Source organism: Haemaphysalis longicornis, unplaced genomic scaffold (genome assembly GCF_048455015.1).
Source record: "Haemaphysalis longicornis isolate Haplotype H1 unplaced genomic scaffold, Haemaphysalis longicornis Haplotype H1 scaffold_8, whole genome shotgun sequence".
NCBI classification, from domain to species: Eukaryota; Metazoa; Arthropoda; class Arachnida; order Ixodida; family Ixodidae; genus Haemaphysalis; species Haemaphysalis longicornis.
This window is the reverse complement of record NW_027526445.1, coordinates 92,644,395-92,657,385: the sequence shown is the minus strand read 5'-3', so window position 1 is coordinate 92,657,385 and position 12,991 is coordinate 92,644,395. Positions and strand designations below refer to the sequence as shown.

The 12,991-nt window shown below is 45.8% G+C and overlaps 1 pseudogene; it reads left to right on the top strand.

Annotated features, from left to right (window-relative positions):
- The first annotated feature begins 7,361 nt into the window (after positions 1 to 7,361).
- LOC144149676 (amine sulfotransferase-like) lies at positions 7,362 to 10,534 on the top strand (annotated as a pseudogene).
- Positions 10,535 to 12,991: the final 2,457 nt, after the last annotated feature.

Below are 12,991 nucleotides of genomic sequence, written 5' to 3'. Positions count from 1 at the left end.
AAAAAGTCGTGCCAGAAAAAAAATGAAAACGTATGCCTCTTTCCCTTTTTTTCTAGTTTGCTTTCGCCGCAGATCACATGCAAACGTATGGCGTACAAGATCAAAGTGTGTTTTCCCGTCCGAAATCAAGCCAATTTCTATCCAGTCGAAGCTATCCAGGTGGCCCAGGATTCAAAATGGCGTCGTCCTTGAGTCGCAACGTGGCTCTGTCGCAGAGAAGTTTGTCCAGAAAATCGAACTTGTGCCTTTATTTTGTCCTAAATGTCCGTTGTTCATATGCATTACTTCTATGGGACAACTGGCCGTTCCTCGCGAAAGTCGGGATTATCCAGCAAGACCATAATTTCGGAGTCCGTGAATGCGGTCAGCTACTGTAGCTACATGGTATGCTCAATCGCAAATTACAAACAAAAGTGATTAGTTTCGTGCCCTCTTTGCGCTTCACCCCTGTTGACAAATGTCATCCCTCGCGTACAGCCTCGCTTTAGCGGCTAGCTCCGTCTATAGCCCGAACGCACACGACCTACTTGTGCCCATATATACCTATGTGTCACTTTCAGGTAAAGCACACTACACCTTCGCTGCTAATACCCCTCCACAGAGTGAAAGGGCTGATGTTTCTTTCCCATTGGTTACACATACTCAGACGCCATTTACCTGCTGGATCCGTTGCTTGAGCGCAGAGTTTTAATATTTTTAACCATAAGGCTGCACGTGGCACACAAGGAAGTTCAAGGTCTTTCTAAAATTGAGTTAGATACCAGCATATATAGTTTCTCGCATGCGAACTCAACAATGAAATTTATCTGACAATTCCACTCGTCATTTTTTTTTCGAAACGCGCTCCACAATTCAATGATGCGCGCGCTTTGTCTTTGGCGCATCTGATTCGTCGCGCTCTTCATGACGTCAAGGCATGAACCCTTTGCGCCGAAGTCGCCATGGGAAGCCACTGCGCAGTAGTGACGCATCAAATTTCCACGGTTTATATTGCAGTTCAGTGTTTGCACGTGACGTAGATTTATTTTTTAACTTTCGGACCTGTTTGTTTAACTATTTTGGAGCTTCAATTTTCTTTGATCGACATACAAACGCAAAACAGTAACTACGTAGCGTCGTTTATAGGGTTTCCTTAGAACATGTCTAAACAGGAGAACCAGCAGGCACGGCAGATTATGAATGGCATTCGAAACCCCTCGTTTTAGTTGAATGAGAATCCATTCGAACGCGTTCGACACGCAAGTGTAGGAGGGGATTAAATAGCGCCCAAGTTAACCTAGAGAACTCTCAGCAACGGCATTAAAATACCTGAGCAACTTGCGAATTTGTGGTGCTTTGGTGACTCGGATGGTATTTTACTATTACACCGAAATATCTTCCTACGTCATGTGTACCTCTTATGTAAATAATGATAAGGTCTTAGTTCTTTTAGTGTGTAAGAAAACTATTGCTTAGCCGGGACAACAGTTCTATCAGAATTGGAACCTTGTTTTCGTTCCGCTAAACGTTCGGCTTTTGTACATAATCAGAATCCCTGCAGCGATAGAAAACACTTGCGTATAAATATATGGGGATTTCGTGAATAGATTTGTCTTTTTTAAATTTAACAAGAGTGAAACATCCCAGGCCAAAGTGCTGCAGTATTCACCATTCTTCCTGAATGTAGGATCAGATATGAACGTGCATGCCGGTAGCAGTAACAAATGTATTAAAGTGTTTTAGAAAGCCTTCAATGTACGATAATATCATGGGATATAACCAAGCTGGGTCACCTCGCCGACGATTCTATATGTTAAATTATCAAACATCCCGGATGGTAATATCCCTCTTAGGAACACTGCCTTGTTAGAAATGTCTAATTTGGAGTTTGTACATACTTTAGAACATATAACCCGTACAAACAAACGCCCTTAACTGCGATAAGAGCAAAAAATTAGCAGTATTATTCCCGCGACACTTTCTTGAGAGGAAATACGGTAGAAAGAGGGTGGCACAGGCGGCCGCTCCCGCCGGACGTCCAGCTATGACGTATGCCCGGGTGGTTTTCGTCTTCGCTCTTGGCAATTCCGGTATCGCGGGCTTTTGGGGTGGAGCATCGACCGGTTCAGAGAACCATGCCTCCATTGCCCAACCACTCGTCAGTGAAACGCCGGTGGGCGTGACCGCGACGTACTTGTCCATGGCTTTCTGTCGTTCTGCTGTGGTGCTGCTTGGAAAACGTAGATAACCACAAAGGCTTTTTAGGTGGGTAAATCTTGCCAGTGGAAACAAACTTTACGAGGCATGCTCTGTACAGGATTCACGGACATACTCAGTAATTGTTAATGGCAGACGACGCTCAATAGGCCAAGCCGGAAGTCGAGCTAGCTATAAGTGCAGGTCCCTTCCCTCGTGCGAATTTTTCACGCAGTATTGTTCCCTGTGTGCAGCTCGGCGAATTGAAGAATGTATTGAAGCTAAATGCTCTTGCAAAGCCGGAGTGCGCAGTTGATCAAAGTGTGCTGCGGCGCTGGTCTTGGCAGTTGAACAAATGGCGTCGTGTACGGACAAAAGATAAAGTTGGGGGATGCCTTTTAAGGTTTCCGCGAACAAAGGTTGACGCAAAACGCTACGTAACCGCTTTACTTGCCGTAGAAACGGCAATAATATCACGGGAAAATATTTACACAAGCCACAGGAACCGTTTTAAGAATAAATAACACATGACAGTAGAAAGTGTGTGCTTGACGTGGAAAAGCTCTTTATGGCTGTAATAAGACTTCGTTGCTAGGTCGTTGGCTCATGGTTTTTTAAAAAACAAATACTGCGTCGCTGAATGACGAAAGACAGGAAAGCGCGAAACATCTGCCTACAGTTTTACAACCGCATGCTGCCTGCGGCCGAGTTTAGAACTATCTGCCATCCACGCTACATAAACACAAGCTGCGTCGCTCGCGCAGCACTAAAACCGCTGTCACGTGTTCTGGGACCAAAAAAAGCCAACCTATAACAAAGAATTGCAGAACTATTGTCAATAATCCAATAATCCGCAAATATATCTTTGCTGTTTTTTTTTTTTCGTGTGACCGACCTTGCGTTATCTCGAAGGGATTAAATGGCTCACTTGAGACAGCTAACCAACTAAGCGTGCCTTATCGGAATACACGTTGCTCTAGTCAGTGCATTCTTGGTGTTCTTTTTTACTTTCAGACACGCGTGAAAGTGCACAATTAGTTAGAACTGCGATTTAATATACAATGTTCAATATACCTTTATGTATGTGTCTTTCCTGAAACGGATGATGGTTGAGAGATTTGGCCGTCACTACCAAATTGGCTAACTTTTGTTCCGTTATGCACTGCATGCTTTTTCTTTTGGTAATTTCTCTTTACGTTTAACGTAAATGTATATTATAAGGCACAAAAAGGGTCGCTGTGAGTAACGAAGCAGAGAATTCTTACGCCTTAAAACCATAGGTAGACGTTAACACTGTGCCACAATTTTTAACCCCTTGTGCGTCTATTGGGGCCACCCTTACCCCTTGCCTTACCTTTTAACCCCTTGTCCGTCTATCGGAGCCAGGCGTATATCTCCGCAAAAAGCGCCCAAATCAATGACGCCGGTAACCAACCGTACAAGCATCCGACGAGTTTATGTCGCCTTTAGTGTATCTAAGAACCTAACACAACTGCTTGCAGTTCGTTTCAGCACCCACATCCGCTCACAACATCCCCTAAAATTTAAATGCACCGAAGCAAGCCCGACAAGAACAACAAAACGTTTTGTGGTCCCACGCGCCAGCCAAATTCAGTAACGAGGGGAGCACCGAGTGGTGGAGCCACGCATCCAGCTGCCCAGTTCGTATCGTCCCAAGTGTGATGCAGATATTGCAAACAAATATTTCGTACACGGGAACTATTCAATGTGAACTTGCTGCTGTTCTATTTTCTTTTAGTCTAAAACCTATTCCGTTTCATTTGGCTTTACATATTACCTGTCGGATTAAGGCGGTTGCATACTTTACACGCCACTGTGGCTCAGTGGCTAAGGAGTTGTGGTACTGAGCACGAGGACGCGAGTTCGATTCCACGGTCACTTTTAAGATGGAGGCGAAAAGCAAAAACGCCGGTGTGTGCGAGATTTCAGCGCACGTTAAATATACCTAGGTAGTCAAAATTATGACGGCACCCTACCCTTCGACGCCCCACATCACCCGCGTTGCGTCAGCGCCAAATTCTGCAACCAATCAATGATTGCGTACTTTGGATTAGATGGGTGGGTACCGCTATATTATTGGGCGACTTTGTGGATATTATCATGCTGCCTAAGAGAGGTAATTCAATGGGCCATCCTGCTCCTTCTGCATTTTAACTGAATTTAGCAGGTCATTGTCACGAAAAAACTTTTTGTAGGAGTGTTATTAGACTATGACGCCAGTTTTATATGTCTCCAGTAAAGTACGTTGTTGGGCTAGTTGGTGCATGTCTCAACTTGAAAAAGGCGCTTAAAAAATACACAACACGAGCACGAAGAAGGACGGGACGGATGCGCACTAACAACTGATGTATTGGAAAGGAAAAACAGGAGTATAAGTAGGTTGTCAATAAGCCACACACATAAAAAAATAAAATCAGCGATAAAAGAACCAACAAGGCCACGGCAGCAGAAAATTCCACACATCATTACTGCGTGTTGTCGAGGAAGCGAAACTCATTCAAAAACAGTGATAGCGAGGGCTCGCTGATACAATCAGCGCGGAATTTTTGGATTAAATAGGCTTCACGCAGTTCTCTCGCCACAGTGTCACGACTTTTTCCTACTATCTGCGTATCTTCTAGTCGTGGTGCACATTCCTTGCCACACTCCCGGCAGTGATGGGGCAAGTGCGACCCAGTGCCGTTCTTCATTGAGAGGTCATGCTCACGTAGGCGTTCATTAACGCATCGGCCAGTTTGGCCGATGTAAAATTTTCCGCATGTCAGTGGAATCTTGTAAACGACGCCTACTCGGCAGTGGACGTATTGCACACCGTGCTTCTTTTCGCAACAACTAGTTTTTCTTTTTCCGTTGATGCGTTTGCACAGGCTCGCCAACTTGCATGGCGCTGAGAACACAATCGGCACGTTAAACCTCGAGGCCACTCGCTTCAGATTGTGGGTCACTTTGTGCATATAAGGCACTACCAGGGGTCTCTTTTTCTTTTCACTGTTAACCACAGGATTCGAGTGCCGATGCTTAATCTTCTTGAGTATCGACTCTGATACGACTGACAAAAGTGGGCGAGGATAACCCGCTTCCTCAAGTCGTGACAACTGGGCATCGAAACTTGCTTCCATGCGGTGAACGCATGATTTAACAAGAGCGCCCTGAAGACACAAGATGGCAATCGCTCGCTTCACTGTCTTTGAATGGGCGGACTCAAACGGAAGGAGACCTTTTGTGGCACGAGGGCAGTACATCCAACAAACATGATTTTTTGCTATGCAGAGGTCTAAATCCAAGAATCTAAGCTTCTGCCCTGTCTGAAGTTCATGAGTGAAGCTCAGGCTGCCTCCCACTTCGCGAAAGGACCCCAATACCTGCTCCACGCTTTCGTGGTAGGTTAGCAATTCCTGCTTACTTAAACAAATTAAGTAGTCATCTACGTATCTAAAAATCCTAAGGACCGCGTCTTTGCTCACCTCCTCTTGCAACCTCCGGTCAAAACTAGACAAAAAAATAGTGGATAAAATGGGGGCGACACACGAGCCAATGCAAATTCCCTTTTTTTGCGTGTATAGATCTCCGGAAAACTTCACAACGGTGGCGCTTAAATAGAATTCGAGAAGGGACAAAAAGGCGTCTACGGAGATACCCGTCATATTCTGGAACTTCGTAGCCCCATTCACATCAATGCAATCTTGAACACATAAAAGCAATTCGTCATGTGGAATAGAAAAGAACAAATCCTCAATATCCACTGAAAAAACACTTCCGACCGAGCTGTTATTGTCCAAGTAGGCAATGACTTCAGAAGAATTCTTGACAACAAAAGTATCATCCACTCTTAACATTTGCAAGTGCTTTTGAAGAAACCTACTAAGTTCACGTTGCCAGCACCCGTTTTCACTGACAATGCATCGGAAGGGAATGCCATCCTTATGCGTCTTGGCCGCGAAAAATATAGAAAGGCAGGAATCTTTGCAGTCCTTGATAGACTTTGCTAGTTTTTCGAGTTCTAACACATTGCACTTGGACACCGCTGTGTTCTTTACCTTTTGTGGGTTGAGCTTAACAGGGACGAAGTTCTTCTGCACAGCCACCACCGCCTTCTCCGTGAACAAGTCAGTGGGCATAACCACGAAGCCGCCCTCCTTGTCAGAGTTGAGGAGCTGTAGTGCATTGTCTCGGAAGTGTTGGACAACCGTGTTAAGCGAAGACTGGTGACGTGTTATGCTGCCTGTAGTCGCCTGGAGGAGGACATCCACGCCTTCCAGGAGGCACCGTTGCTGGTCTTCCGCTTCAGCCTTCCCTGCTACGCGTCGGTTGAGGGCTAGTAGTTCATGGGCCACAGTTTTCGGCTCGACGCTGAACTTGGGACCTTTGTTGAGCACCTGGACGACTTCTTGTGGCAACTTTGCATCTCCTAGCACATGGAGGGATGAGGCACTGTGGCACTTGTGTTGTTTCTTCGGAAGTTGGGCCAGCATACATCCCCACAAAAACTCAGTGGTCTGGGTGGCTAGTTTCCTATGCGATCTCAGTGTGCTTGCTCCGAGCCATTCCGGATATTGGCTATGGCAGAAAACACGTAGCCAGTCCTGGTATAGACGCACTTGACGACGAAACTCCGAGCGTAATATTCTGATGATACGCTTGACGTGTCCGAAGGATGGTTGCACCGCGCCAAACAGCGCGGCCACTTCAGCCGGCACAATGGCTTTTCTCAAGCACAGTGAAAGACGTCTTGCCTTGCATTCAGTCCATGCGATGTGGCTTACCAGTAAAGAGGGATTTAGTTGAGGAGAAGAACACGTAAAAGGGCCCACTGTAGAAGAAAGATACTTCAGTAAAGTACGTTGTTGGGCTAGTTGGTGCATGTCTCAACTTGAAAAAGGCGCTTAAAAAATACACAACACGAGCACGAAGAAGGACGGGACGGATGCGCACTAACAACTGAAGTGGCCGAAGTGGCCGCGCTGTTTGGCGCGGTGCAACCATCCTTCGGACACGTCAAGCGTATCATCAGAATATTACGCTCGGAGTTTCGTCGTCAAGTGCGTCTATACCAGGACTGGCTACGTGTTTTCTGCCATAGCCAATATCCGGAATGGCTCGGAGCAAGCACACTGAGATCGCATAGGAAACTAGCCACCCAGACCACTGAGTTTTTGTGGGGATGTATGCTGGCCCAACTTCCGAAGAAACAACACAAGTGCCACAGTGCCTCATCCCTCCATGTGCTAGGAGATGCAAAGTTGCCACAAGAAGTCGTCCAGGTGCTCAACAAAGGTCCCAAGTTCAGCGTCGAGCCGAAAACTGTGGCCCATGAACTACTAGCCCTCAACCGACGCGTAGCAGGGAAGGCTGAAGCGGAAGACCAGCAACGGTGCCTCCTGGAAGGCGTGGATGTCCTCCTCCAGGCGACTACAGGCAGCATAACACGTCACCAGTCTTCGCTTAACACGGTTGTCCAACACTTCCGAGACAATGCACTACAGCTCCTCAACTCTGACAAGGAGGGCGGCTTCGTGGTTATGCCCACTGACTTGTTCACGGAGAAGGCGATGGTGGCTGTGCAGAAGAACTTCGTCCCTGTTAAGCTCAACCCACAAAAGGTAAAGAACACAGCGGTGTCCAAGTGCAATGTGTTAGAACTCGAAAAACTAGCAAAGTCTATCAAGGACTGCAAAGATTCCTGCCTTTCTATATTTTTCGCGGCCAAGACGCATAAGGATGGCATTCCCTTCCGATGCATTGTCAGTGAAAACGGGTGCTGGCAACGTGAACTTAGTAGGTTTCTTCAAAAGCACTTGCAAATGTTAAGAGTGGATGATCCTTTTGTTGTCAAGAATTCTTCTGAAGTCATTGCCTACTTGGACAATAACAGCTCGGTCGGAAGTGTTTTTTCAGTGGATATTGAGGATTTGTTCTTTTCTATTCCACATGACGAATTGCTTTTATGTGTTCAAGATTGCATTGATGTGAATGGGGCTACGAAGTTCCAGAATATGACGGGTATCTCCGTAGACGCCTTTTTGTCCCTTCTCGAATTCTATTTAAGCGCCACCGTTGTGAAGTTTTCTGGAGATCTATACACGCAAAAAAAGGGAATTTGCATTGGCTCGTGTGTCGCCCCCATTTTATCCACTATTTTTTTGTCTAGTTTTGACCGGAGGTTGCAAGAGGAGGTGAGCAAAGACGCGGTCCTTAGGATTTTTAGATACGTAGATGACTACTTAATTTGTTTAAGTAAGCAGGAATTGCTAACCTACCACGAAAGCGTGGAGCAGGTATTGGGGTCCTTTCGCGAAGTGGGAGGCAGCCTGAGCTTCACTCATGAACTTCAGACAGGGCAGAAGCTTAGATTCTTGGATTTAGACCTCTGCATAGCAAAAAATCATGTTTGTTGGATGTACTGCCCTCGTGCCACAAAAGGTCTCCTTCCGTTTGAGTCCGCCCATTCAAAGACAGTGAAGCGAGCGATTGCCATCTTGTGTCTTCAGGGCGCTCTTGTTAAATCATGCGTTCACCGCATGGAAGCAAGTTTCGATGCCCAGTTGTCACGACTTGAGGAAGCGGGTTATCCTCGCCCACTTTTGTCAGTCGTATCAGAGTCGATACTCAAGAAGATTAAGCATCGGCACTCGAATCCTGTGGTTAACAGTGAAAAGAAAAAGAGACCCCTGGTAGTGCCTTATATGCACAAAGTGACCCACAATCTGAAGCGAGTGGCCTCGAGGTTTAACGTGCCGATTGTGTTCTCAGCGCCATGCAAGTTGGCGAGCCTGTGCAAACGCATCAACGGAAAAAGAAAAACTAGTTGTTGCGAAAAGAAGCACGGTGTGCAATACGTCCACTGCCGAGTAGGCGTCGTTTACAAGATTCCACTGACATGCGGAAAATTTTACATCGGCCAAACTGGCCGATGCGTTAATGAACGCCTACGTGAGCATGACCTCTCAATGAAGAACGGCACTGGGTCGCACTTGCCCCATCACTGCCGGGAGTGTGGCAAGGAATGTGCACCACGACTAGAAGATACGCAGATAGTAGGAAAAAGTCGTGACACTGTGGCGAGAGAACTGCGTGAAGCCTATTTAATCCAAAAATTCCGCGCTGATTGTATCAGCGAGCCCTCGCTATCACTGTTTTTGAATGAGTTTCGCTTCCTCGACAACACGCAGTAATGATGTGTGGAATTTTCTGCTGCCGTGGCCTTGTTGGTTCTTTTATCGCTGATTTTATTTTTTTATGTGTGTGGCTTATTGACAACCTACTTATACTCCTGTTTTTCCTTTCCAATACATCAGTTGTTAGTGCGCATCCGTCCCGTCCTTCTTCGTGCTCGTGTTGTGTATTTTTTAAGCGCCTTTTTCAAGTTTATATGTCTCGCAGGCTGGCTGGCTATAGATGTCGGACGTGCTGGCCTCCTATCTGTAGTCGGTTTGAACACCTTATAAGCAGTCCCATTAAATTCCGCGTAATTTTTGGTGATTTCGTGTAATGCCCAGTAATCCTGTAAGTGACTCAGGAATGAAAAAGCTTTTCGTATTTAAATATAACACCTAAGGGCAAATATGAATGTCATCAAACTTTCTACCGCGTTTCAGGACATCGGCGACTTAATGGGACGAGCTCCCTTTCTAGAACTGATTGGTTCCAAGCCCGTGATCAACAGGCCTCGGCCAGGAGCTATTAAGACCCGCTTCCCCTTCAAGCTTTAGCATTATGATAGCACGCAAAATACATCTATGTCCAAAGAAATCCTTACGACTGCTGCGTGTCCTTCTACCACCACACGAAGTCATTTCCGTCCTACCGGTTTGCAAACGAACCTTTCGACAAGTTTTTCGACATGTTCATGGAAGGAAAGGTCGACTTTGGGGATTACTTCGACTATCTGCTGTCCTGGTACGAGCATAGAAACGACGACAATAGTCTGTTCATAACGTACGAAGAACTGAAGAAGCATCCTCGAGCAGGCATTCTTATAATGGTGGACTTTTTGGGGAAAGAAAGCGGCGAGAAGCTTCGCGAGAAGCCCGAAGTTCTAGACAGGATCCTGGACTTAAGCAGTGTGAAAACCATGAGGGGTTTCAACGAGGAGTTCAAAAAGTGGATACCTCCGGCCACTAAAATGACCCAGTCTTCAGCAGTGGCTAAAGCTTGTGGTGCAGGGGCCACAGATGGAGAAGACAAATTAATGACGGGTGAATTTGTTCGAAAGGGAGTTGTCGGGGACTGGAAGTACTATTTCACTCCAGATCAGATGAAACGGACGAAGGAAAAGATTGCGATGAAGACGAAAGAAAGTACTCTAATCAGTCTTTGGAAAGATGTTGATCTTCCTTAACAGGACCACACGGGGCCGAGCATTCAGGCAGAATTAGAGGATTACAGTGGCTGTGGATGTCACGGGCGCGATTCCTAGAAGCGGAGGAGTAAGCATTCATTCGCTCTCTTTCTACCCAAAAATCCCCCTTAGCGCTCTACAGTCGTGTTATTTCCTGCACAAGCTTCGAGCTTCTTGCACAGCATGTTGTATTCACGATACATCTTAGTGTGAAGTGTCAAGTGGCTGTAAGGATATGCAACTCGATTTCCCGTTGGTGCCTTATCACAGAAATAGTGCCTGAAGCGTGTCAGCATTCTAGTTTCTTGGGCTTCCGTGGACGACTATCGAAAAATAATAGGCCGCCTATATTTTTTATAATTACCGATGTAATTGTGCAATTGTAAGTCACTGCTGAAACGTTGGTGAGTTACCGTGTTTAAAATTACACATTTTATACCTGGGGCCGTATAATGTCTATCAGAGTGGGTATTAAAATAGATCGCTAAAAAAAGTTGTTGTTGAAGCTATACCTATGTCTTTGTGTTATAGAAGCAACTAAAAGAAATGTGCGCATATTAGTGCAACATTTGCTTTGGCAATTACAGTTCCGATAACAGGGCTTTTGCGTTCGGGTTATGTAGCATGTGGAATTTCTCTAGAATAAATCCTGTAAAGGAAAGTTTGACATCCACCTAAATGCAGCCATACGGCTACAAAGGAAAGCTATACAGCTTTATCAGAAACTTCGCAGTTGAAGAAAAATTCGCCCTGGTCCAGGACGAATTTTTCTTGAACTGCGAAGTTTCCGAGAAAGCTGTATAGCTTTCCTTTGTAGCCGTATGGCTGCATTTAGGTGGATGACAAACTTTCCTTTACAGAAACTTACTGCACCTTGGGGATTTCCCCTAAATCTGGTCGATTAACAATAAATCCTGTTTGCATTTATTTTACAGATGACTTCTATTATGTTATAAGTGCACGTGGTGAATGCAACAACAAATGATTACAATGCCATATGCACCCGTTCAGTGTTAGCACACATAAATATAAATTAATGGTTCTAGATATTCTTGCAAATTAACGTCTGCAAGAGACGCTCACGGTTATTTCTTGCAGTCGTGCTTTTGTTTGCACTGATGTTACGAGATTCGCCCCGTAAAATGCATCCCATGTGCGGAATTGCTTGGCTTATGCTGGTCGTCCTCGCTCATTACGATGGAAGCCTCCCACGATAGAAACCTCCCTAACGCTGGTTCCGCTGCTGTGTTTCCTAGACCAGTGCGATGCTTCGCCTGCAAAACAGACGTGACCCCAACAATCCGCCATTTCATTTGGGACGGCAGTGCACTAGATCGGCTTCCGCAAAATACCGCCCGGCCTGGGTCCTCTTCTATGAGGATTGAATGAGGCCACGTGATCGGCACCAAGATACGTAAGCCGCATTGTGGCACTTCGTTTGTAAGGCAGCCAAGGCAAGCCATTCTTAACACCCTCTTTCAACCCTGCGGCATCGAGCCATCCCAAAGAAACATATTTGTCTGTCTGTCTGTCCTCACTGAGATCACCTGGTTGAACTGGGTATCCGGGTCTGGGAAGGCCAGGGATACGTTCAACATCTCGAAGGTGTGGCAGGGATGTAAGGCCAAATTTGGGGTGCGTTGGCATGCCAGTACCATGTAAAAAGCGAGCCAGGCTTAGGGCAGTAAACAATATGAGCAGGTGTGAGTCAATACAAGCCAGCCCATATAACATAGTTATTAATGTTTAACTGCACGTTAACACTCAAGATATAAAAGAAACAGAAGTAGACGGCCCACCACGAAAGCCCAGCCATGCTTCCTTCCAGGATATCATCTTTCGATGTCTGGTAGAAACTGAAAATAGTCGGAAACAGCGCGACGCCAATGGCAAATATACAACTACGAGCGTTGATGGACAACTGGATTTTGTCTATTGCGTCAGGCAGAGGGAACATTTGACATAATTTTCCACTCGACGTTTTAAAAGCGATAAATGGAACAGGAGAGTTTCAAAGAGGACGCAATAAATGATTATGCAATTTCGACCATGGCACAAGATGATAAACCCGCTGAACTGGCTGTGAAGCGTGTCTACTGCTGCGTCGCGGTATTCAGTGCCAGTGGTAACAAGAGCTACAAAACGTGTGTTGAACCAACCGTCAGCGTCCTTAGCGTTCACAGACGCTTCACAATGTTCCCTGCTTTCCCGATGCACTTATGGTATCTGATTTCAGCGCCCGTGTTCGTACTTTAACGTGAAACTGTTTTATGTCCGAGCACACCAACATCTCACCGGCGTCATATCCGTCACGGAAATGACATTAGTCGAACCTCGTTATATCGAACACGGGTATATCGAATTATTGCTTATATCGAACCATTGTCAGTTTTTTTAAAGAATTACATGCATTTTTAATTTTCTGTATCGAACTCGGTCGGTTAAGAAATGGATATA